Source organism: Stegodyphus dumicola, chromosome 5 (genome assembly GCF_044657685.1).
Source record: "Stegodyphus dumicola isolate Sdum_Otavi_A_Nest chromosome 5, ASM4465768v1".
Classification (NCBI taxonomy): Eukaryota; Metazoa; Arthropoda; class Arachnida; order Araneae; family Eresidae; genus Stegodyphus; species Stegodyphus dumicola.
In genome coordinates, this window is record NC_140772.1 from 188,754,312 (window position 1) to 188,780,502 (window position 26,191).

The 26,191-nt window shown below is 33.1% G+C and overlaps 1 protein-coding gene across 8 annotated transcripts in view; it reads right to left on the reverse strand.

Annotated features, from left to right (window-relative positions):
* The window catches only part of LOC118200382 (adhesion molecule nephrin-like), a 513,425-nt gene that overhangs the window by 397,415 nt on the left and 89,819 nt on the right, over nt 1-26,191 (reverse strand). For 2 of the 8 annotated variants that reach the window (XM_085817479.1, XM_085817480.1), the window contains exon 2: nt 17,947-18,089. The exons of 5 other annotated variants lie outside the window; for them this stretch is intronic. The gene's annotated coding sequence lies outside the window, so the exon portion shown is untranslated. Of the gene's footprint in view, nt 1-17,915; nt 18,090-26,191 lie in introns of all 8 variants that reach the window. One more of the 8 variants, XM_085817481.1, reaches the window with a different exon arrangement.

Sequence of the window (26,191 nt, forward strand, 5' to 3'; positions counted from 1 at the left end):
TTTCTTATCTTATCTAATCATTATTTCCTATCTTGTTCATTTGCGGTTTTGCAGCTGAAGATGGTGGTTCGGTAAAACCATCGAAACTAGTCCTGTGAAAATTTTGTAAATATAACGCTGATTTTTGTTGTTTGACTTCTGAATTAGTATTTATTCGGCGTGTCATTGTATCTTAATAACCTAATTACTCTACAGGCGTACACGCCCGAACTAAAAGGTGGTGCATGATGATTCTTCACTACCAGGATTTGGCAACTGAGTCTACTAATCCCCAATCGCCCTTCAAAAAGGGGGTATATAAATCTTTTTCTCCCTCCACTCTGCATGCCTTAGTGGTGTAACGGTAGCACACTCGGCGCGTATTCGAGAGGTCCATGGTTCGAGTCTCGGCGACGGCACTGCTCATTTTCCACATTTCTTGCTTTAAAATAACCTAATTTCTCTACACTCTAAATCATTTTCAATCTAGTACATCGTACATTGGCTCCAAAATGCACTGATCAAATAACCATCAAATTCTTTGATGCAAGAAAATGTTCTACTGGGTACAGAAGTTGTTTTGGTCTTTCAATAGAAGTTCCATTGAAAAGTATCGAGATAATAGTTTGTAATTCTCCATTGCATCTAACATGTGTATCACTCATTGATCTTGTGAATCTCATTAGTCTAGGCAGCTTATCCTCACATACATGAAAAACGGTGCCATTTTTGTTTGCTTTATGGTCTCCGTAGTTCTGCGAGGTCTGATAATAGCTTTAGCAAATATGCTGATTGCCACTTTATAAAAACCCTCATTTTTGTTGAAGAAGAAAAGTTGAAAAACTGCCCTAGCTCACAGTTTGAATCCAGACCTTCCGATGCTCTTTACGGGCTTTCCTATTATGTTACTAAGGCACGCCATAAAGGAGGAGAAAAAACTTACAACATTCTTCTCAAGCTTTTGATTAGTTACTGTAAATGTTTATATTTTGTGCTTGTAAAACTTATCTAACTGAATGGAATCAATTGAGTTGTAAGAGAGAGAAATCAATCTTTCATTGAGAAAATATCAGAATGTTAATTGTTCTGGTTCATCATGATTTTTTGATTACAATTGACTACGGTTAAGAAAAGGGTAAAGATGATTTTCATAATCTTCCTGCAATAAATTTTAGGCTATTATTCGTTCATTTTGTCATATATTCTCCTTGCAACCTTCTCACAAGACTTTTCAAGATTCTCCAGCAGTATCAGGAAAAACATTTTGCCTTGTTTATTTTAATTATGGCAAAGCACTCTAGGGTTATCTACCTAAGGGAATGGAGGCCTTCATGGAGGACGTTTTAAAAGAAACTGACTCTTATATAAGGTATACATGAGGAAAACTATCACGCAACAAATTCGTTCCCCGGGATTCGAAAGCTGGATTGCACTACCAGTGCTCAGTGACTTTGCCGCTCGGCCTTTCCAGAAAAAAAGACATATCAGTGTTGATCCAGTCTTTCTGCAAGCAAACGAATTTGCAATTTGTACTTTAAAAATACTTAAACTTAAGGGTATCTTAAGTATAAACACTTGTATATGAATTTCGTTTTAGCATTTTCAGTAAATTCAATGAAATTTCTATAGCACTTCTGATAATGCAGATTTAAATTTATTGGTTTTAACTGATTATACTCTAATTAATTAGCATTCTAAAGTAAACTATCACATGGTATTATGCTAGTTTTCTGTATGCTATAATCTGACATCATTTAAGTCGAGAAATAATTGCGTTTCTTTTTTTATTTTCTCTGAGAAATTATTTGATCATTATCTATTTTGAGAAATGTGTGTTCGGGAAGCATTTTCCAAGTGAATTTCGCTTATACATTATACATTTAAAACATTATAAAATTACAAAACGGTAATCCAGCTATACCATTAATTTTGAACGAAGTACCAAATCATACTTGCTGTAATTCCCATATGCAGCATTATTGAAGAAAAAAGCACATCAAAAGCCTTCTTCATTACTACCGTCTACTTTGGGAAGGCTAAAATTTATAACTCCGCCAATTTAAATAACAAATTACTTTTATAATTAAGCGTGCTTTCCATTGGACTACAAAGAATCAAAATGTAGCTTTAATTATTTGTGAACTATGTCTTGTATTCCTATTAACAAATTGCTACCATGCAGGCGTTATTCATTTGGTCTGGTGAAAAGCAGTTATGCATCCAAATTATATGTGTGTATAATTTTTCTTCTCATTCATATAGGTTTGAAAAACCGAGAGCTTCTATCTAGATAGAGTCAAAAATCAATTAAGTATGTATAAATAACACAAATTTAAAATTTATTTCTGATTCTAAAGAATATTTTTCTTTGAAAAAGTGAAAATATCTAACAATGAACAGAATATTAGATTAAGATTTAGGAAACTGTTCTTTGATATGCAGTTGGAGTTCTTTGATATGCATATGGAGCACTTCTACATATGACGCTCTAATTCGGTGACTGTAGAAGATGAACTTCATTATTCTTGCCTGGTCAGAAGGTTCCCAGCATATGTTTTAAAAAGCTACAAAATCTATTCTCCGTAAACGACAATTACTTATACATGAGGTACTGCTGTTAAAACATTCTTCTGAAAATTTTGATTTTATGAAATAACTTCAAAAGAAGCTAATTTCTTAGAGCATTACGTCACGTTAAATTACGTTGCCATGGCCTTTGTAATCCACTCTGTGGTAAGCACTGCTGTAGATACGAATTCATCTCTCAAATCTCTTGTTCTGTGCAACCAAACTGGTTGATGTAAAAACAATAAATATAACCCTTATTTTATTTCTCAATGTTAAGGTGACCATACGTACCGAATTTCCCAGGACAGTCCCGAATTTTCAGTCCCTGTCCCAGTTTCTTATAAGTCTTTTTTTTTTTTGGTGGCGAATGTATAGCATTTGTCCCGAAAAACTGTAATGTAAGAACATAAAAGTGTAAATGCATATAGTTATTTAAGTGATCTGTATTATTTAAATAATGCATATTGTAAACAGAGAATACAAGCCTAAGAGATGCGCACCATACCGGCCGCATAAACAGTTGTTTCCCTGTCTAATTTTTACCTTAAAAAAATTGTAGTCTCTCTTAGAAAATATAGTGAATTAGAGTTTCTCAAAGTATTGCTTCCTTTTACTTGGTATCTGGTGAAGACCATCTGTGAAACAAAATGAGTAGTGAGGACAAAATGAGACGAAAGTATTAATTCAAGTGACCGCCATCAGTCGACGAATAAGGTGAGTTTCTCGTGGAAGGTCCAAATCAGTGAATTTAAGAGTCTAGTACGAATAAAAAATAATAAGGATGGAGAATGTCAGATGTATATTTGTGTTTTTCTCTGGGGAATGGAGAATATCTAAGAGAGTTGCTTCAGTTGTTAGGATGAGTGAATAGAAGAAATTTCTGCCAAGTTTTTTAATATAATTTTGAACTGTGTCTACTTTGAAGGTGAGTTTTGGCAGCGTGCCCCATACAGGACTAGCATAGAATAATTTTGGTCGCAGTATCGATTTATATAGCATGAGTTTATATGAAGGGGCCATATGGCTTCTTCTTTCAAGAAGTGGGCGCAAAGTTGCAAGCATGATATTAGTTTTTGCACAGTTTCCCTGAGATGTTTCTGAAAGTCAATTTTTAACTAGAATGCCTGCTAGATATTTGACTTCGTTAATCCAGTTAATTTCTTCATCAAACTTAAGACGTCTTGGTAGTGGAAAATTAGTTTGTCCTCTACGAAAAATTATTGTTTTCGATTTTTCGGTATTAATTACAATCCTCCAAAAAGTGAGCCAGTTTCCTAGAAGGTAATGTTGAAGAAAGAGCTGGACAACTGTAACAGCAGAAGCTTGGATCATAATACAAGTAACATCTGCGAAAAGAACTATAGTAATTTGTGGGTCTTTAGGAATGTCGTAAGCATAAATGTTATAGAAATATGGTGAAAATACTGATCCCTGGGACACTCCAACGAAGAGTTTTCTCATGGTAGAAACAGTATTGCCAATTTTCACTGCGAAGATTCTGTCTTGGAGATAGGAACCAATAAGTCTAATACAACGATCGGGAGTGTTCATCTTGATAAGTTTGTAGATAAGTCGCCGATACCATACCCTATCAAAAGCTATCCCAATGTCAAGGAAAATGGCTCCGCTAGGAAATTTACAGTCGAAACCGTCAGTAATATAGTTGATGACACGAAGCAGCTGGTGATTAGTACTACGAAGATGACAGAAGCCAAACTGTTCTTCTGGAATGCAGGAGCTCTCTGGAATAATTTGATTAAGATGATATAGAATAATTTGTACGGCTATTTTAGAAAATGAACTGAGAAGGCTGATTGGGCGGTAATTCTGTGGAAACGCGAAATTTTGATGCGGTTTTTTGAAGACGACGATGATGGCATGTTTCGATATATTAGGAAAGTAAGAGAATTGTATGATGGAGTTGATTATCTTTAAGACAAGTGATAGCATTGATAGGAAGATGTTTCAGCGCTTTGGTAGAAATACCATCGACACCGGTAGCATTTTGGGGTAAGTTCAAAGGACCTGGGAGTTTTAAGAAGGTATTAACAGTATCATTAACTTTAGAAATATGATTGTTATCGTAAGGGGTAGTATTGGGAGTAAACGTTTCTTCTAGTATATCAGCAAAGGTGTTAGATTTGTCTTTCTCTGAATAAACCATTCCGTTGGTGCCATGGAGTGGCAGAATTTGCTTGAAGGGTTTCTTAAATTTCTTTGAAGTCTCAAAAAGAGAATTATTTTCTGTTGCAAGAGAGCTGAGGAAGTTTCCCCAGCTTTGCGTCTTGAAATTACTAATGTCCTTTTTGATGTCACATTGAGTAGTATTCAGGTGCGTTTTGAGTCTTGGTTCTCTTGTAATTTGCCATTTTTATTTCTGATACGATTTTTGCATCTGGTTTTTTGTCTTATGTTGGCTGGAAGAGGAAGAAAAGGATGGGAACTGATAAATTTATTGGTAGAGAAATTGATTGCATGTTGAATATAGGTTGTAAACTTCTTGATTTTAGACTCAATATCGTCTTCATTGATGATGTTGGGGTTTCCAAAAGTTAGCAATTTGGCAATTATAGTAGAGGTTATTGGATAGAAAAAATCAATAATAGGAGAGTTATTGTAGCCGTAATGCATAGGCTGATCAGTGGCATGAATAGTATAATTTTTATTTTGAATTATGCTAAATATTTCTCATCCTTTTCTGTTGCTAGCTGTCTCCAGCTTGTCATTAAAGAATATCTCCAAACAAGAGAAAATGGGTGATAAAAAATATTAGCTGCAGTAGAAGGTACTTTTACATACCATACTATTTGCCACAAACATAGCTTTAGGCCTGTAGACTGTATGTTTAAGCTGCTTTAGGTGGAATTTGAGTCTAAATTTACATATTCATGAACCAAGGCCGAAGAAATAGCACTAAATATTATCATGCCTTTAAGAGGGTTTGTAAAAATGTACATTTGTTTCGTTCTTAACTGTGCTCCCAATTACAAGAAAATAAAACGTTTTCCAATATTTGTTAGATTTATAGATTGGAGTTATTAAGTTTGAGTAAACATTTTAGAATTTAAATCTGTTCCTGGTTAAACATCCGATATTAGTAGCAACAATTTAGCATTAGTTTCCGCTACTGAAAGGGTACATTGAATATTTTTACCACTGAAGGCTTATTTTCAATCTCAAGAAAAGTGTTTCATGCTTATTTTAAAATTCTTTGAAAATCCACTGGCTTGGCTACATTTTATTAACATTCAGACTTCAATATTTTCTAAAGTTTCACTACAACTGAAAATCAAACTGCATCTGTTTTTGATGTAATTTCTTCAGTACATGATCTGATAGCTTAAATATTGAGCGATACAGAAGATAACTTAATGCATTAAATTAAAAAAAAAAACTCAAAAAACCAACACGTCACAATACGAAGTTATTGAATTCCGAAAAGCTATTGTTTCATTTTATCACACTGCTGTTATTAATTTAGCGAAATGGACAAAAAAAGTATTTCGAGAGATGGAAACGTACGGTTGTATCACATTAAATGAAATACCTTCTTGAAGTCAAGTTCAAACAGCCGTTTTATTAATTAATAAAATTGTACCACATGAAAAACTAATGGAAATTGATATATATGAGGAATATGTTTATATTCAACAATATATCACAGAAGAAATGATGAAATAATGTTGGAATGATAAAAAATTAAGATGTGCCCAGTTTAGAAGTGGAGTTCAGAGATATTTGAAGGGTAAGAAGAGCAAAAAAGAAAACGATGTTAAAAGATATATTTATGCTTCAGAGAAATATATGGCTATTTCATCAAAATAATTTAGAAAGGTTGCAAATTTATTATTTTATTTTAAAATGAATACTGCGTTTTGATTTATTCTTTAATTAATCAAACCATATTATATACCTCTATCAAAAAATAAAACAAAAATTATTTATTTTGATTTATATATAGAAAAAAAGAGATATCTACATACAACCTTCACCACTATAACAACAATAATAAAATAATTTTTAAATAAAAATCAAAAAATTATATATATAGCGTCCCTAAGAACTTCGAAATCTGGTCATCTTATCAATATACGTATTTGCACTAATCTAATTCATAGTACCTTTACACTGGAATTACGAAACAGTTCATCTGTGACCCAAAATATGACATCTTCGTTTTAAAAATTAATCTTTATAATTTTTTTATATTTCTTAAATATTTAAAACGATTTCGAAAATAAAATTTCATTGAATTTAATCAACTACATTTTTTCCAAGGAGGTGATTTAAATAGAATTATAACAGCAGGTCATCTTTGATTTATTCTTTAATTACTCAAAAAATATTATATATTTCTATTAAAAAATAAAATAAAAAGGATTTATTTTCATTTATATATAGAGAGAGAGATCTGCGTACAATTTCCACCACAATAACAATAATAAATTAATTTATTTGTAAAAAAAATTAAAAAATTATATACATAGCGCCCCGAATTGAACTTCGAAATCTGCCGTTTATCAATATACGTATTTGAACTAATATAATTCATTGTACCTTTACACTAGAATTACGAAACAGTTCACCTATGACCCGAAATATGACATCTTCGTTTCAGAAAGTAATCTTTATACTTTTTTTTTACTTTTCTGAAATATTATTATGATTTCGAAAATAAAATTTCGTTGAACTTAATCAATTACTTTATTTCCAACGAGGTGGTGTAACTAGAATTATAATAGCAGATCATCGTTAATCCAAGGCAGAGAAGGTCTATTATGTTTCACTTCGTCTTCATTTCACTTCCTTACTGAAATTCGATTTATATGAGTAGTATGAAATATACTACTCATCTACTCATCATTATTACTATTTTACAAGACCTGAGAGTGTTTTCACAAGACGTGGAAATATTTCACAAGACATGGCACTATTTCAGAAGACGTGGAAATAATTGCAAACGGGCCAAGATAGGAAAGAAAATGGTTCAAAAATGTCCATAAGACGCCTATTTAAAATTTCTTTTCTCACTGTCAGGCCATTTTTTGTTAATCTCAACATTTTGAATGCCGTTATTTATTCTTCATTTTGAATGTTCTTTAATGTGTATGTTAGAAATGCAGCACTTCAAAACTCATTTTGTCTCTAGTAAGCTAAAAACTTGCGATGTATTTCTAAGTACCGTACTATCTTCCCACATATAAAAGCTGTTCTTTCACCTGAGAAAAAGTGCGAAATATTTATATGACTTTCAGAGAATGGACTTTGTGCTTTCCAAGAACTCATCAGACAAAGAAGACGGTTTAGTAAAATACTTTTATCTACTTTGATGATGCAAAGAAACACCTTTCTATTAAACGTAAAATGAACAAAATATAAATCTCCTTAGCTTCTCTTCGTTTTGTAATGTCTTATCAATATCAAAAGAACAGAGTTGTATTTCTCCTTAACATATCCCGTTTTTCAACAGAAATTCCTCAAAAGGAAAAAAATGACTTGAAGTCATATGCTTGTACAATTCCGCTGAGTTTGATGTTGATGATGCGGACCAAACGGCTAGGAAGTGCTACATTGTGACGCTGGTCAACGCGTGCTTTCCTATCCAGAATAATCTAGATCTTACCTGATTGAATGTTTTTGTAAATTTTAAATAAACAACACATTAGAGAATCATAAGAAAAATTTATATTCAGAACTTTTCAGAAGTATTAAGAAAGAAGTTTATTTCAAGAAAGCCTAAAGTATCACTTCGACAAAATTAAACCTGAACATTTTCAAACATCGGATACTTTACCAAGGTGTGAAGTGCAAATCTACCAAAACTATAACTGGGTATGATCTGAGTGCAAACATTTTTGTTTATGAGCTGAGATCCAATCAAAATCAAAAAAATAATTTTGCTTCGAATGCGGGAATTAAAAATACTTTAGCAGTTTATGACATTATTATAAAATAAAGTTTTATTACTGTGTTATAGTACAAAAAGGAATTATAATTCAGTTTTAAATAATAATTTTAAATAAAATTTTCTCATACTTCTGACGAACTCAAGGTTCTACAACAGTAAATGATGTGACAAAATTCAAATTATGCCTTATCCTTTTGTATCAACTTTTAGAATGTAAATTGATGAAACTGCTCCGATAAACTATAAGACTGAAATATTAAACAAATAATTAATCCAGCATTCAAACGCAAAAGTTTAGCTAAATGGCTATGCAGAATATGTAAAAATTTCTCGTAAAGTATTAATATTCTGAATTCATATTAATTTTTTGAATTTCTAAAACATCAAAAATGTATTTTATACGAAGTAAAAAGGAAGTATTGTAATCGCGAAAAGTTTCAGGCAGCATATTTCAACGAAAAAATCCATTTTGACCGCTATCGAATGCAATTTATTCTTTTCCTCCAAAAAAAATTATAAAACTGCTTTAAAATGAATTCTGAAGAGAATTTTTCGTGGCGTCTGTACGAACGTATGTACGTACGTATTTCGCATAACTCAAAAACGAGTAGCCTCAGAACGTTGAAATTTTGTATATAGGACTGCTATAACATGTAGACGTGCACTTCGTATGCAATCGGCCGCACCAAACGTATATAAATATATATATATATATATATATATATATATATATATCCACTCTGTTATCCGGCTCAGTTTCTCTACTCTTATATGTTTGTAAATTGTACATTTTTTGCTTTAAAAATGATTGAATTGTGTTGTTCTTAGCTTCCGGTTAAGGTTTATATGCCTTTAGTAAATCTGTATGCAGTATTTTTAGAATTATCAACAATTTTAAAGTTGTTTAAGTGCCGCTAAGCCTAATAATTTTTTTTGATGGCGGCCATTGCTTGTTTACATTTGAAACAGCAGGATAGTGGATTTGTTGCCAATCTAGAGAAACTTAGCTTCGGAACAACAGAGATAACGCCTTTCATTTATTATTGCGAATTAAATCATGCTTAATCCTTTCTGGAACTTTTTCGAGGAAATAAAGTTTTAACATTTACTTCGTAATTTTTAATACAGGTATTTTGAGTTTTTATGTATTTTTGCCTTCTCGCGAAGTGAGAACTGAATTAATTGAACGAGAAATACTCAATCGTCTGAACGAGAAATACTCAATCGTCAAAAAACTGTTTCTTTTTTGTTTTGTTTGCTTAATTTCTTTTAAACATTGTTCTAGCTTTATTACAGTATTTGAATAGAACATGTTTCAACGATAAATTTTGTACATTCTGAGTTATAATATGAACGAAATTTAATACTGTTAAGTGAATCTAGCGCCAGAGTGTCGCTATGGTAAACAAATAGAATGAATTTTAAAGAATGCATTTATTCTGTTGTGGTTTATGCACTGTCGGCGAAGTAGATTTAATTCAATCCAATAAGTTTAAATGAAATGCAAGAAAAATGCATATAATTCAATATTCCGTACAAGGAAGTCATGTGGTGTACACATCACTTTTTTTTTTTTTTTTTTTTTACTGTTATAAACTTAATTACTTTTGAGTTTTTAACATAATTTATGCAGGGATAAAGTGTTAAAAATAGTACTCCGTTTTATTATTCCGAGATAGACTCTAAAATCAAAAGTATATCGTTTCATTTATTTTGAAAATATTCGACTTAATAACAAGATCTTAAAAAGTGTGCTTTGTAGAGCTTTCTTTGAAACTATGCATTAAGCAAAAAAGAAAAGCGTTCACATGAAACTAAAATTAAAGAAGAAGAATTTTCGTAAAGAAAAAAATTAAACAATAACCTTGGTATGTCAGGGAGCATAATTACTTAACCCATTTTTATTCACGTTGCTTAATTTACATAATTATTGGAGCCATAGGAATTTAAAGAATTTTGACGGGCGAAAATATTTCATCCACTTGAAAACTGTAGTTGTCGTAAAAGACTCTTTAATCTCAGCTTCTTGAACAGTACAAAAACAGAGAGCTTATAGAAAATAAAATTGTAGATAATACTCAAGAACAAATTATGCTTTTCAATTTGTTTTACTTGTCTAGGAAATAAATAATGGTCTAACATAGAATGGATACTTTAGATATCACAAATTAATGGAATTTGACAACATTTCTTTTATCAAAGTATTAAATATCAATTCGTTATCTGAATTAAAACTTTTGTTTTTATCAGCTGAGATTGCACTTTATACTATATTTGCATTTTAATTTATTTGATTGGAATATATATATTGATGATGCAATAAAGATGCTCAAAATTAATCAACGGAATATTTTAAACCTATAAATGAGAAAGTCAGTTGGCAACACTGATTTCTTTAGATAAATGCAGTATACCAAAAAGAAAACTGACACATTTGGGCACCAGTATAATGAACTACGATTTTAGAAAAGCATATTTTTGTCCACAAAAAATGAAACACTATTAAAACCACATTCATGCCATCTGAAGCTTGTGTGATGAACCTGATTCTGAGAGGTTATGTATATGAATAGCAAAGCAGCATGAATGTAAATGTACTATAGGAAATGGAGAAGCCGTACCAGCAGACTGCAAACTTGAACTGCGACAAATACTGCTACAATCTTGTGGTGATGTTGGACCCAGTGCAATTACATTGGTACGATTATGAAATAGTAGGTTGAGAAAGCCGAACTCATCGACATAAAGATCGCAATGATCCCATTACTTCACCGAGATAGTCTAATGCAGTTTGGACACACCATGCAGAAGCTAGTTTCCTCACGAGGGTTTACACATTATTTACAGTATAGGCACATTTTTATGGCACCCATTGCTTCAGCAACCTATTAACTGCACCTAATTTGCATCATCGGTAATCGTTCTTAAGAACATTGCGGATGGATGAACAAATAATACAATCTTTACAGACGATTCCCTCTTTTGTACGTAGACCATATTGATCGCATCCATCATTCTGGTATCGCACTGACATACTGAGTTGGGCATTATGTATCGCCATCCCGACATGGCAAAATGTGCTGTGGTAGAGGACGCCATTGAATCCAGTTTTGCTTCTGGCTAGTACACATTTCTGGTGCGATGAATAACCACCGTTAAAATTCTGAGGTGTTGGACTCTGTGATTTACTGAGTTGGGCATTATATATCGCCATCCCGACATGGCAAAATGTGCTGTGGTAGAGGACGCCATTGAATCCAGTTTTGCTTCTGGCTAGTACACATTTCTGGTGCGATGAATAACCACCGTTAAAATTCTGAGGTGTTGGACTCTGTGATTTACTCTTATTTTAAGGACCTATGTAGTTACCAGTAGGATAATCCACGACCACATGCGTTATGCAACGTATGGTAATTCCCGGATTCTCATCATTTCTGCATATATAGGATTTATTGCCTACTAAACACTTTTGGTCCGTAATCCATAATGACAATACAGATCTTCCAGACCTACAAAAAATTAATTTTGGCGACATTTTGCTATTGCACGTACAGTCAGTGTAACAAACCTTGCTGCTGTATCTTTCTTACTAGATTATGATATTACGTATATATGAATTATTTGTAGCACAAGGTCAAAGTTGTAAATGCAACAAACCTTGCTACTGTAACTATTTCTTTCTGCTAGCGAATAATATAGATTTTGCTTCCACTGATCGGGCATTATTCAGTTTGGTCACTACCTTAGGTCGGAAGTCCGCTGAGCGGTTAAAATAAAAATAATATGAAATACTGCGCGGACTGATATATCTCAAGAACTCATTCATCATCTTTGGCCTTGGGATAAGTCACTTAGCAGCTGTTATTACCCCACATGACATAGTGATTTTGTTTTACATTTTGAACAAATCGACTAAATGTTAATAGAAGTTATGGCAACCTCGTGTTATAAGTTATCGGTATAATAAATAGGACTTTGATAGCTTTTTTTCTTGTACTCTTTCCCTTATTTTGCTGTACATTAAATAGGACCACAGTTGCGCAGGACCACAGTTGATATTATTTAATAGCAAGAAGAAATTTGAATTAATAATCATGTAATTCTAATAAATTCGTTAATAATTTATTTTGAAATTTCTTAGCCAAGGTAGCAAAACTTACTCATTTTTCACCTGATAGTCTAAAAGCTTTAATTTATTAGTTTCTATTGAATTGAACTTTATCATTGATTACAATATTCGATTATAATAAAATATTTCCTTATATCAACATAAAGTTCCAGAAAAAGTTTTAGTAATTCTTGATAGCACATGAACTTTCCGATTAGCATATCCAGCATTGACGTAAAAGGTTAAATGTTCCAGTTTTATGAATTTAATTTCATTTCAATTAAATAATATCTTAGTCATAAGAAAAATGGCCACAAGAGAACAAACATAGTCCCTAATGCATTGATTGTTGTTATATATTTTTAATCTTGTAAGGTTTTAATTTAAACTAACCAAATTTCTTTTATTTTAAGTTACCCTTTCCTCTAAACTCTTATTTCAACTTCCCTTCAGAATGAGCGCGCGGTTCAGCTTTATGCTAATTTGTGTTGGAGCCAAGTTTTGTATTTAAAGGTTAGTGAGGAATTTCTCAAGTGTGAAAGAGCTTTTAGTCTCAGACCACTTCGGCTCGGTGGACGTTCGCCAGATTAGTTAGTATTTAAATTCTTAAGCCTTAGAGCTATTACTCTAATACTTATTGAAGTGATTTAAGTGCGTTAGTACTTAGCTAAAGCTTGCTACGCACCATAGATAGGCCAATCTTGCGTTTAAGCTCTGAGAACTGCGACTATTTGAATTTCTACTTAAGCTTTACTTTAAATTGTTTGATTGTTCAGTTTAGAAACAAGCGGGATCATTATTTTTCTATTATCACTCCCGAGCTGGAAGTTACTGTAAATAGTGATTTAAATAAAAGGGTCTTTTACACCCTTCGTACGTTGTAATTCTTCCAGCACTCACAAGAACATAGCTGCATTCAGCTCACTGTTCGAGATCAGGACCTTGATACTGTCACCATTATGTTTGCCAAGAGTATGCATAGAAAACTTAGTCCTGACAATCTTAGCTTCCTGATGTTGTTTTCAAAACAGTTTTTACAGTATTAAACAATTGCGCGATCTCAGTTAGCTTTCTTTTCTATAAATATTGTATAATGTTATGAATATGAGTAAATAATTTTTTGTAATATTTTCCCAAATATTTGTAATGTATTAACGTAAATATGCCTACTTTTGCTCTGCAATTTGCAGTGCGGTAAATTTTCATGTATTTTTATATAATTATGCGTGTGCAGCATCATAAACATTCCTTAAACTGAGAATCTGAAAATAGATATGAATATATTTCAGGCAATCCAGTGATCAAACTGAGTTAGTCTGCTGCATTTTTATTTCAAAAAAGGGATGTTATCTTCTGGACTAGAACTCCGGAGTTAACGATTGCTAACCGGACTTGCTTCCAGTTGCACCACCTTGCATTCGTCGCATTCCTTCACTCTCAAGATAATCAATCATCAATGCAAGGTGATAGGGAAGAGCATTATCGACTGTTAGGAAAAGGTCATTGATGATTTCACCAGTAAATAGCTTGATATAAGTATCTCTGTATCTCTCAGCCTCATGTTTGTGCTGGTAAAAAATATATCGGTCGGTGTGACTCTCTAAAATCATGCCCACTTGTGTCATAATTCATCAACTCTGCTGTGCCAATACCTTTCACGAATGTTTTCTGGTTTATTAGGTGTGTGTTGCTTCCTCCAGAATGTGACACTTGGGAAATAACTGTCTAAGTAAAAACGAACTTCATCAGTAAAGAGAACCGAGTCCATGGTACTCTAATCATAATGATATCTGCACCACAATGCAACAAGGTGCATTTCGCAGCTCGAATTAGTGACACGTAAATCATAAACTTCCTACCCTCTTTTATGCAGCCTGTTACTCACACCACTACGCCTGGATAGTGGAGCTGCTCGGTACTGCTTTGCAATCTGGGCTGACGTCAGTTGTCTAACTCTTCAGCAATCGTTTCCAAGTAACGATCGTGAGGGTTTGTTATGACACATTTGCCACCTTGCCCTGACTGTGTGCACACATCATCAGAGATTGTAAACCGTTTCCAGAACATTTACATGAAGATTTTGTTTACCTTTAGATCTTTACAGACTTGCATTAGTGTCTTCTTGCCTGCATTCCCTCAGTCGCACGCTATTTTTCATAATCAATCAGACGACTTTTCAATATGTTCTATATACCACACGCAAAGGTTTTATCTAACTACTCATATAACCCTTGAAATTAGAACTTAAAACTCTCCTTACAATCCTTTCCACAGATTCTGAAAGACCGGGGATGACATTTTGCACATTTCTATGTAGAAGGCATTGGACTACATGATGATGTTGACCGTGTACTATCAACCAAAAATTGCATAAGATGTTAATGTTGATCATGAATTACCAGCCAGTAACCTTTGGTCGAACTTCAGTTAAGAGAATTAACATTAAGCACATTTTTGTAGTTTTTCCTCAATGTTTTCTGCCAATATACAAAAACATTGTTATTCATAGTAATTTTAAATTCATTTTTATTCAAAATATAAATTAATATTTGGGAAAACTGAAAAATACTTTTATTTAAATTTACTACTTCCTTCAAACTGAAATACAGACTTTCACAAAAATGATAATTCTGCAAATAAATAAAGCAAAGCAGCATTCTGCCCTCTTAAGATGATAACGCGGAGGGGGCCTCTCAGATATAAGTTGTAAGGTGCTTCCTTCCTGCTTACTGCTTGAGTTAGTAGCATAATTGGAAGCAAATCCGATTAGATATTGAGAACAGCGCTTCCAGTCACAAATTTAAAAACAAACTTAGATTACAACTTTAAATAAGTCCAGGAAAAACCTAGTTTTTTATCATACAGTAAAGAAATAAGATTAAATTAATATGCATAAATACCTATTATTTAATTCTAATTAGAAATTTAATACCATTCATTCCCTCGACATTTATGTTTCGAAGTTTTTACATTTTTTTTCCAAATTTTTTTATTACCTTTTTCGACAAGTTCCTTGTATGACTTCTTTTACCAGTTCTAATTTAGGTTTTCACGTACAGCAAATTTGATGAACTCTTTTTATCGCCTGTTTTTCTATTAGCCGATAAACCACAGTTTCTGTTTTAAGTGAGTTTCTGGCTTTTAGTTTCATATAGTTTATTAGAAAGCCCGGCGGTCATACGAAATGACCACTGTTCTAGATATTATAAATTGTTGTTAAAATGATTTGTGCAAAGGTGTCCGCTAATTAAAACTGAATTACCCAGAGCAGGCGGCGGGGACGCCCCTTTGCTTACTGCCCCACGGGGTTTTTCCCTTCTACTTGCTTAATTTCTTAAAGTAGAATGCAATGAAGGAAACCACTGGCGGTACGTTTCTTAAGAACCACCACTAGGTCTATAAATAAAGGTGATTTAAATAATAAAATGTTAATTCATATGTCAAAGATCTCTTTGTACACAGCATATCTTGTGTATATCTTTCCATCATTTTTAAGCTCGCCTTGCAGAGGACCATCCATTATTTTTAATTTTACGTCCGTTCTTTCACGAACTCTTGAACAGGCAACATAAAGTTGACCGTGTCCAAATGCAGGCTCAGGTAAAAAAATGCCAACACGCTTAAGCGTTTGGCCCTGAGACTTATTGATGGTCCTAGCAAAGGCAAGTTTTACAGAAATTTGTCTACGTCTCAATTGAAACGGCAACACTGTGCCATGGCAACTTCATCCCATTGGCTAGTACAGTTACGCAAGCAACCAATAAACTACCGGCGATAAACAGTTAAGGCGCATGTATCTAAGATTTGGAAAGAGATTCTTTCTGCGCTAGCCACAGAGTGAGATAAAATGGTTAGTTAAATGTCATAAAGCTAGATAAATCATAATTTCATAACGTTAGATAAGTCTTATGTTTAGAATTATTAAAGACCGTCTTTTACATTACCTAACAGATACCAAAACTCAAGGATGATTTTGTAAGAGATTTCGATTTAAGCGAAATGATCCCATTCATCATCTAAAAAAGTGATGGAACTGGCGTCGCTCGGATCGCACGCCACCCCCATTTGACATAAATTTTATTCAAACATTTGAAAATACAGATTTTATTAATTTTTGTAATAATTATACTTCTGTCTAAAAATATATAGGCGCAGTTACGAATTTCTGCACTAATAATCGCTTTGTTTGAGAATACATTAATATATGAGCAACTGTTTTTCCACAGCTGAAAATTAAGAAGAACGTAAAACGACTGATGAACATCTACAATCCGTGTTGAAGATATTTTTCTAGTAACTTCTTTCTAAGGCTACAAACTTTATCAGAATCGAAACACATCAAGTGCCAAGTTGCAGTGAGAAACGTCTACAAGCATTAACATATAAATGTAGTGCCGATCGCTTGGAGCTGTGATGAAAACCAGATGCCGTGACGTCATTCTCTCTACGAGCTGCGAAGGCGCCAAGCAAAAATTAGGGAAATTACCGTTTTGAGATGATAGGCGATTGACGTGAAAGCAGAGACGCTGCTTCTGTTCAAAAAGAACTTTGACGAATCATTACTTGTTTAATTCTCTTAAATGTTAAATTTATGTAATAATCGTTTGTCTAATTAAAATGTCTTTCGTTAATTAATTTGTTCATCGTTTAAAATCCCCCGGCCATCCGGGGGTGGACTGGCCCTCCAGGACACTTAAACATATATACATTTATTTATGCGTCGAAGAAAAATTTAATTAATGACAAGAAGAGACTAAGTTGTCATTATTTATTCTCAAGTGTCGTCCCACTTGGAAAATTTTCTCCGAACATTCGGAAGATTTTGTAATTTGTTTATTTTTAATTTAAATTAAAGCAAATTATTTAATCATTGATTAAACATCTTAGAATTATTTTAAATAAATGCGAGTCTGAACACCTAATATAGAATAATCAATATATTTGAACACCAAAGTGTATCCAGATACTTCAGATTTCAGATAGAAAATAAACGAAAATTTGCCCTTTTTTTCTCTTTGTGTTATTATTATTTAGATTTTTTTGATTAATATTGTATGCAAAATTTAAAATTTATTAAAATATTGTTTTACTTTTTAATAAAACACGTTTATTTTGCTAAAACAATTCTGGTGCATATAACATGTTAGTAATACGAACGGAAACTATAGAACCGTGCAAAAACTTTGAAATCTATTTATATTGTAGCATTTTGTGAAAATACTGGAAATATTACAAATTATGATCAGTATTGTAATACTATCCAATTAAGAAAATTTAAATTTTATTAAATGCATAAAGTTTTATTGTGTTCATGAGAAATAAAATAAATTTTTAATTTAAATTAAAATTTACCTTGATAATGAGATACTTTTGGAAAACAAACCTTATCAACCCAGATAACAATCAAAAGTCCCAGATCTGGGTTGAAAATCCCTCTCATGGCAGCCCGGATCTGAACGTCTGGAGTAAGAGTCCACAGGAAAGCACTGCCCATTTTTCCCGTTTCCACTTTCTAGGTGTAATGACCTTGCGGATTAATAAGGCACCGTGAGGAAAACGACACCAACATTTATTAAAAAATTAACTTTCAAAGAATAATAGAAAAAAAATTAACATTTAAAGAATAACGGCAAACTCGGAGCACTACCTCGCTCCTACAACATAATTAACCTACCACCTGCCTCCTCTGAGGCTAACATGCCACTGTCCTCTCTCTTACTTGCTGGGCTCTGCCAGGCAGCTGATTGGCTGGCTCACCGCTGCCAGATACATGACACCCCCCCGGTAAGATTGTGCTACGCCAAAGCGAAGCAGAATCTGAAAACTGAACCAGCAAATACAAACTTAAATTGTATACTCCACATAGCAAATTAATTTTAAAATATATGAACATGTATACATGACATAATAACATACTTTGAAATAAATGCAATAAACATTCATCTCACAACAGATGAACAGATGGCTTGATACAATACCGGAGTTCTATAATAAAACATATATGCAATACTATTTCAAAACACACTATTATAATGCAATATTAAATGGAAACCAGTAATTTGATTTTCAAAACAGATGGAAAGTAGCTCTCGTACAATTCCGGAACAAAAGAAAGTAACTAATGCAAAGTTTTAAAACATATTAGTTCATACTTAGTTCACACCTATTTCATTCACCCACTAGTCTTGAAAGACCATCTGCATTTTTTAATTGTGCACCAGGGCAATGAGAAATATGAATATTATAGCGCTGAAGTGCCATTGCCCACCTCTGTAATTTGGCTGAATGCGGTGCCGACTTATACAAATATAATAATGGATTATGGTCTGTGATCAGCTCGATATTCGATCCAAACACCCAACACTCGAACTTTTTTAATGACCACACAACGGCATAAGCCTCGCGTTCAATAGTTGACCAGTTCTGCTGAGTTTTCGAAAGTTTTTGACTGGCAAAGCTGATAGGATGCAAACTGCCTTTGCTGTCTCGTTGTGACAAGCAAGCACCAACACCATATGAACTAGCATCACACTGTATGGTGTAAGGTTTTTCTGGTTCTGGAGTGTACAGTTTTGGTGCTTCACACAGTCGACGTTTCAGTTCTTTAAATGCTGATTCCTCAACATCAGTCCATGGAATTATCTCAGGAATTTTCTTTTTTGTAAGCTCCGTCAATGGGCGAGCTATTTCTGCATAATTCTTTATGTAATCACGATAATAGTTGAATAAGCCTAATGCACTCTTTAGAGCAGTCTTTGTTTTAGGACTTTTTATAATTTCAATGGCATGTAATTTTTCAGGATCAGGTTGATGTCTTCCAGCTCCTATTATATGTCCTAAATACTTTATCTCCGAACGTGCAAAAACACATTTCTTCACGTTCACCGTAAACCTGAGATCACTTAATGTAGTTAGCACAGCATCTAAATGTTGGAGATGCGAATTCCAATCTGGTGAAAAGATAGCAATATCATCAATATATGCTTTGCAAAAATCACTATGTTTTCTTAAGGCATCATTCATCACTCGCTGAAAAGTAGAAGCTGCATTTTTTAATCCAAAAGGCATCACTTTCCAACGATACTGGGAACGATGTGTCTTGAATGATGTTAAATCACGACTTTCTTCTTCTAAAGGTATTTCCCAGTAACCTTTCAAGACATCTAAACAGGTGATAACATTCGCGTGTCCAATTTTATTGATTAGATCAGTCACATTCTCCATTGGAAAATCAACAGGCTTAGTTACTTGATTCAACAACCTGAAATCAATACATAAACGCATACTTCCGTCTTTCTTGGCAACACATGCGACTGGGTATGCTATTTCAGCTTCACTTGGCTCAATAAGACCCAAGCTCTCCAATTCCTCGATCTGTTTATCTACTTCAGGTTTCAAAGATTCTGGGATCTTATAGATGTATGGCTTTTTTCTTTCAGCTCCAGGTAACAACCGAATTCTATGTTCACCAACTCTGGCTATTTGGATCTCCCCAGAAAATAACGCGATGTGCTTGAGTAAGAGCTCGTGTAATTCCTTTTGTTTGCTATCCTCTAAATGACTAATATCCACCTCGATGTTCCTTCTAGTTACTGCGCAATCTCCTTTATTTGGAGTGGTATGAATTTCCCCAAACTCAGAATCATCTTCAAATATCACTCCCACAGTTTGTGCTCGAACATAAAATTTTCTTATTTTGTTCACATGAACATGCCTCACACTCCCATCGGGTAATTTAACTTTGTAAGAATGAGGATTTACTCTTTCAACAATTTCACCTGGACCTGTCCACCTAGCATATAGCTTGTTGCTAGAGTCTGGTATAAGTAAATATACTAGATCACCATTTTTAAATTCTTTCAAACTTTTGCGACGGTTAAAATAATATGCATAAGCTTCTTGTTTTTCTGCGGCAGATAAAGAAGCGAGCTCAGATGCTTTCTCTAAATTTATCTTTAATTCTTGTAGATAATCAACTGCTGAATTACTCAGATTAAGAGGTAATGGTATTTCACCGGACCATGATGATTTTAACACAGCTAAGGGACCTCTAGCTTCACGACCGTACATAAGCATAAATGGAGATACACCGGTAGTGCAATTTGGAACTTCACGATACGCAAAAAGTAAATAAGGTATGTGCTTGTCCCAATTAACAGGATCTGTGCGAATTACATGATGTAACATTTGTTTAAATACCCGATTCCATTTTTCCACTGAGCCGTTTGATGCTGGGTAACCAGGTGTCGAAAAACGAGGATGAGTTCCTAACCTATTTTCGAATTCTTGAGTTAATTGTGAGGTAAAATTAGTGCCTTGATCGCTACAAATTATTTCTGGAATACCGGTTCTCATAAAAATATCTAAAAGAGCCTCACAAGTAGCTTTAGCAGAAAGACTTTTTAAAGGTATGACTTCTGGCCATTTTGAATGATTATCTATCAAACACAAACAATATTTATGTTTCCTTCCTGAAGGAGGTGAAATTTCACCAATAATATCTATATTTACTGTATGAAAGGGATATGGCGCGCGAACAATAGGAGTAATCGGAATTTTATCCGATTGTCTTTCCGGACTTTTTAATTGACATCTCTCGCATGTTCTACAATAATTTTCTACATCTTTGGATATGTTCGGCCAATAAAATGAAAGCTTAATTCTTTCTTTAGTTTTCCTCATACCTAAATGATTTCCGAATATGGAATCATGAGCTAATTGAAGGACTTTATTTCGATAATTCTCGGGCAAAACTAACTGTTGTATGTTTTCCCCACAAATTTTTTCTTTATGAAATAATAATTCGTCCTGTAAAAAGAAATTGTTCTTCCCTACTTCTGCGTCCTTAAAAGAATTTATCAACGTTTGGCAGTTTCTCTGATCGACCTTAAATTTATTCGATTCCGAATAACTGTTTAGTCTTTCATCATTCTGATTCGCAACTGAGCTATAAAAGAGATTTACATTTGACAGTTCAACGGCGCCAACCTCAAGTTGTTTTTGTTTATGAGTTTCCGGTTTCGTCTCGGGGAAGACTGTTGATTCATTCTCGTCTTCAAATATGCGATCCCATACATCTGGTGTAATTAAACATTGGACATTTAGCTTATCTGTCAACGCGAAAAGAGCTTCTACGCGCGAATATAGACAACTGTTTGGTTTTTTGTAATAAATGGGAATAGTTGCTAACGTTGCCTCTATGACGTCGCCAAATGCGGAACTTAAAATGATTTTACCCTTACTTTCTATTTTTAAATCAGGAATTAATGTAGTGTTCAAAATTGGTATTTCCGTACCTGAATCTTTTATAGCTTCTACTTGCTTCCCTGCAATGTAAATAGTAATCTTTTCCAAGGAATAAAAATTAAGTTTTCCGTCGGAACACTCGGGTTTTTGTAAATGTTTAGAATTTACATTTGTAACAACCGCATTGTCCTTCGACTTACTTGAAGTGTTAACTTTCGGTTTGACCGGGAAATTATCGTTCTGTTTATTGGACCTCTCAAATTTATTTCGCCTGTTCGGGCAATCCTTAGCCAAATGTAAACTGCTACTACACACATAACATTCTCGCTGTTTAAACGAATGTTTCTGTTCATTTACCACTAAATCTTTTCTTAGCGCTGGTGGAATATATTTAGAGTTTTTGTTGTATGAAGAGTTTTTATTGTATGAATCACGAAAATTAGCGCGTTTTTCACCTCTTATGTCATCAAAAGATTTACCTTTCGCGATGAAATAAGTGTCGCATTCCTTCGCTAGTTCTTCTGGACGTAGCCAACTTTCACCTTGTCGAACTGCAACATGGCACGCTAAATCACTATCCAATGTTTGAAAAAGTTTGTCAGAAATTATTAAGTTAATTAAAGACTCAAAATCATTGACGTTTCTACTTTTACAATAATGGATCCAACATGATCTTAAACGAGAGGCGAACTGCAAATGAGTTTCCCCCGTCAACCTTTGAGCTTGGCGAAAATTTTCTAAACATATAATTGGCGATGGTTCATATTCCTTAAGAATTAAAGATTTAATTTTTTCATAATCTTTCAAATCATCATCTTTAATATATACTAGAATATTAGAGGATTTATCACCTATCAGTTTAAGTAAAATTTCAGACTTAAACTCATTTGGTACGTTCTTATGCTTAAAAGCCCTTTCTATGGAATCAAAAAATAAGTTCCATGCTTCCCCCTTTTTAGGTACAGAAATCGATAATGCCTGTACAGCTTTCAAAAGCTTATCTAATGAAAGTGTATTTTCTACGTTATTACTAGATTCGTTGCTACTTTCGATTTGCATCAAACGCAATTTCACAATTTCTTCTGACTTTTTCCTCTCTTCAACCGTAGTATTAAGAAATTCAGTAACAAAATCTTTATCTTTCAAATATTCTTTAGAACTTAAAAGCTTATCTTTTAATTCTACAACTTTTAAACTAGAATCGGCTTCTTCACCTAGTTCCTTCAACACCGAAATCAAATCACTTTTAACTACTCCCTTAAACATATTTAGAAGAAATTTTCCTTAAAGTTACAACAAAAATTTCTCACCTTTTCTCCAAAATCCAGTCGGCTTCGTTAGCTCTGATTCTCAATCGAGAGCGTGCTGTAATGACCTTGCGGATTAATAAGGCACCGTGAGGAAAACGACACCAACATTTATTAAAAAATTAACTTTCAAAGAATAATAGAAAAAAATTAACATTTAAAGAATAACGGCAAACTCGGAGCACTACCTCGCTCCTACAACATAATTAACCTACCACCTGCCTCCTCTGAGGCTAACATGCCACTGTCCTCTCTCTTACTTGCTGGGCTCTGCCAGGCAGCTGATTGGCTGGCTCACCGCTGCCAGATACATGACACTAGGTAAATCTAATTGATTTTACAGTCACTTACAATTAACAGTAAAGGGATAAAAAATTGCACTTTTTTAAATCCCATTTAAATATTACAAATTCAAAAATATCTATTAAACTTATGAGCCGCCTGCATCTCAGGATTATATGGGTACCAAAATATTACTGAAAATAAAAATTTATCAAATGAATTTTTCGTTTTTAATTTCAAACTGTGTTTCAAATTTAGTATTTTTCAATACATGTAACAATATGTTATGTGGAATACGTTATGTTTAAACTAAAAGAAATGGTGATTAAAATCATAATAAGATTGATAATACTAATTAGTAAACACAGAAATCAATATAACTTTATTTAGAACCTTAAAATTATTCTCCACGCGTATTCAAAGTCGTTTTATTCACATATGGCCTCCCAGACGGTATAGTGGTTAGGGGAGCCTACTGCTGTACCGAAGAACAGTGGCTTGAATCTAGGAGAAGGCTTGGTTGTAACCATCCGTCCTTTTATAGCAGTCAATGGTGGTCACCTATTAGATGCCTCCACAATAAAATGGCTACCACTTCTGGCCTTAGGAGTGGCCATTGCTCAATAAGTAAATGCTTGCCATTAGATAAACTAAATTACTCACATATTGAGTTCCTGCACAAAATAAAAAGATCTATTTTCAGCAGGGTTCACTGTATGTAGTATGAATAATAAAAGTTAAGATTATAACTCCTGAAAATCTGTCACATTATAAATCATTAGCTTGCTTACTATTACCTACTGTTGTCACATTTAAAATAAATGCAAAATAGTCTCTAGCCTCAGCTATTTAAATTAAGAAATGTCTTTCAGTTTGCTAGAGTCCCTTATTTTTTGATCGAAATCCAAAAAAAAGTATGGTACGGCACATTTTTACCTGTTGCAGTAAAAATGTGCGGAACCACTACTATATAAAACACTGTTCGTACTAAAGAGTAATAACACTACAAACCTTATTGGTTCATGAAATATTACAAGCTGGTGGGTAAATTATTCGTAAAGAACATGCTATCGCGTGATTACTACGTTTGCGCTATAAGTTTTCATGGAAATATTTTTGCATAGTTTTATTTAACAGTACAATATTGTATTCTTTGAAACTAATCTTTCCCCCTCATTCTAAATAATAAATGTTTTTGCGAAAAAAACAATTTTATTAAATTAGACCAGTAAATGATGTTTCTTTGTCAAATGCTTACAGATAAAGGAGATTTTATACGTATTTTGCTTTTTAGAAGTATACAATTTGGGATTTTGTTTATTTCTATAACTTTTATTGGTATAAAATGCGGCCAATAGAAGAAAAGCATGTTTCATTCTCTTTGCAGCAAATATGCACCTCATTAAAATGTAAGAAAAAAAATTATCTATATCTTTCGAATATCCGGCCAATCTGTGATGTGATCTTCGTAACGGGATTCTGTCACGAAGGTCAAATAATTGGAATTTCAGTATAATTATCATTAGAGTGTATATTTAGGTTCATAATGTGTAGACGTTTATGTTTACAAATTCGGATAATTTGCAGCTTGCTTCGCTAGTAAATCCCCAGTGTCCTTAACGAATATTATTCCCTAACAACAATTATTTGCTTATTAGATTTTTTGACAAATATTAAAATTAAGCTAGAATCGCTCGCTATACCCAGTTTTTAAACTTTGCAGTACTGCTGCGGTTCAGTAAAATAATACACTTTTAGAATCAAAACTGAAATTTGAATTTGAATCAAACGCTTTATGTTGGTATGTATTTTAAATCAAAATAGGGACTTGAACTTAATTCAAACACTTTAATGCTCGTATTTTTACTTTAAATTAACATGACAGATTTTTTTAATAAGGAAAATAAAAGCTGTCTGTTTTATGCAGCAGGTCTGTCTTTTTGGGTATACCTAATAAACAAAAATGCATAAGCGCGAATGTTCCTACTTTATAAATATTACAATTTCTTAACATCAAGTCATGAAAAGTTGAAATTTTAAGGTTTACGTTTCCCTTTAACTCTTATAAAAGACGTATTGATAAATACATTTCGTATACGTATTTTATGAATACATTTAACTTTATGAAAATCTTAACCTTATACTAAGAAAATAACGCTTTTCTGTTTATTCAAAATTATAATATTTTGCTGCATTTTGGGAGAAAAAAACATATGCTTAAATTCTGAATTCTCAGGCTATCTTACAAATGATATCTCATGTTGTTTATAATTTTAGAGCACCTTTGACTACCTATTAAAGTCTGCTCCTTCCTAAAAAGCACATGTTTTTAATATACAGAATACATTCACTAGCACAAATTCTCCATTAAAGTTAAAACAGCACAAATTTATATGTAAAAATCCTTCAATTATATGTGAAGTATACAGCGTATAAGTAATATATTAAACCCAATTTGTTCAACAGTATAAACCACAGTGTAATATCGACAGTGTATAACATTATAAACCGCAGTGTAATATTCACAGCGTATAACAGTCTATCACAGTTTATGTGAAACATAATAAACCATTTTGAACGATTACATAACTATGGTTGCAAAAAGGAAACAAAACATGAAAGCTACTTCGTTGAAAATGAACGTGTGATAAAATTAAATTAATAGCTTCTAAATTCCTGATAAAATTAAATTAAACTTTCTTACAGCCAAGATTTTCTAACAAAAATGATAATAAATTTTAATGCTTACTGTATGAAATTATAAGAAATAACATATGTAATAAATTTCCAACA